Genomic DNA, 1839 nt, shown 5'->3' on the forward strand with positions numbered 1-1839 from the left:
AACAATTCCTGCAGAGGTGTGTTTAATGACAGAGTGTTTATCCTAATGAACCACACACACACCGAACGGCCATGTTTTTGTCCTCCTCCACTGTTTAGTGAGTCAACACTAAGAATTCATTAACTCTGGCCACCTTTTTTAGTTCTTTTTTTATATTTCTATGCTTGCTTTTAAAAGATGAACACTTTTTCCTGTTGCATTCACAGGAGAGTGCCCAGGATCTCATTATCTTCTGCATAACCCTCCTGCACTCTGAAGCCATTGCGTGTCAGTAATGCGGCTGCAGGCTCATGCAGCGGAGCAACTTGACGTGTCTTTAATCATTTCTCAGACTCGATAACGCCCGGCCTCTCCGGGAGAGCCGCCGTTTTACGGTAAATCACACTGACAGTAAAAGTTTACAGAAAGGCGTTTGATTATCGGGTGGCTATTGATGGCGCTGCGGGAGGCGGCTGATGGAGGGAGCCGTGTCATCGGTGTGATGTCGTTATACCAGCAGAGGTCTGGAGTTCCTGGCGCTCACTCTGTGCCACAGGAAGTTCTCAGTTACACTACAGACGAATCGCGGCTCATGCTGAATATTTGAACAAGATGCCTTTTTAAGTTTTGTTTTCCACATTAAAGTTATATTTAAGTCCAGTTTTTTTGTTTTTAAGGTGGAACTAAGTTTTTTAATCTATTCTGCTTCATGCAAATCAGTTAGAAAGAATCCAAACATGTTAAAAGTGCAGCAGAGGGTACGGTTGAAAACCCCGACGTGATCAGTGAATACAAAGTTACATAACTTTAAAGACTGTTGTTTTTCGATGGCGTGTGAAACGTTTGACGTGATTGTACTGATATTTATTAACGTGTGAAAACTGTACCATATGTAAAGAAAAATGAATCCTAATTTGTTAAACTGTTCTGTTGACACATGGACTGCAATGTAAATGCTTCTTCATGTAGCTAGAACACATAGAGGTGTTGGATGTATGCAATAAAACAATGCAGCTGTTCTTTTACATGTTTGGGCCAGAACTCTGATTCCTTAAAGGGACGGGTCCAGTTCTTTGGGGGGATAAAAAACACAGATGAATGGACATCACATTTTTTGTGGTGTTGCTCACAGCTGGGAGGGAAAGAAACGGGATGAATCACCTAAATTATTTTACTGTTGTAGACAAAAAATAAAGTAGCAAAGCATCATTTACATGCAGTTATTCACTACTAAAGCAACAACGTACTCCTAGGAACAAATGAGAAACATGAAAACTGATTAATACAAAAGCAACAGACAGAGTCAGCTTCAAAAATTACTTTGAACAGCCAATATAGAGTTTAATAAATAACTTCATGTAATAAAAAAAGACTGAGGATTTTATGATTTTAATAAGCTCCTAATGAATCTTCCTCAGGAAAACAAATATAGGTCGGTTACCTCTGTTGGGTTGGCAGCATCACTTTAAATAATGAGCCCTAGATCTGTTTTATGCTCTATTGTTACCATTCATTCATTGTGATCTATTTTCCCTCCTTTGATTCCCACTTGAAATTAGTTCTTTTCATGAATCTTACTTCCCACCAAATAAGGAAAAATGCACTAAAAATACTGATTTGCATGGACACCAGATAATTTTTTATTAAATCACCTCACACTGATCTGTTTATATTCCACTTTGACATTTTCCATTTCATTGGTGTCTGTTTGTATTTTTACTCATAAACTGAGCAGATCTAATCTTCTGGAATCATCTGAACCAGAATTATTTAAGTTTGCCAGAACAACCTGTCTGTGTAAGGGGAGCATTTTGTGTCTTTGCTGTTGACTGGAAGAATAGAGATGCATGATGGGACTAG

The sequence above is a fragment of the Poecilia latipinna genome, unplaced genomic scaffold (genome assembly GCF_001443285.1).
Source record: "Poecilia latipinna isolate Pla-1442-1.1 unplaced genomic scaffold, P_latipinna-1.0 Scaffold50, whole genome shotgun sequence".
Taxonomy (NCBI): Eukaryota; Metazoa; Chordata; class Actinopteri; order Cyprinodontiformes; family Poeciliidae; genus Poecilia; species Poecilia latipinna.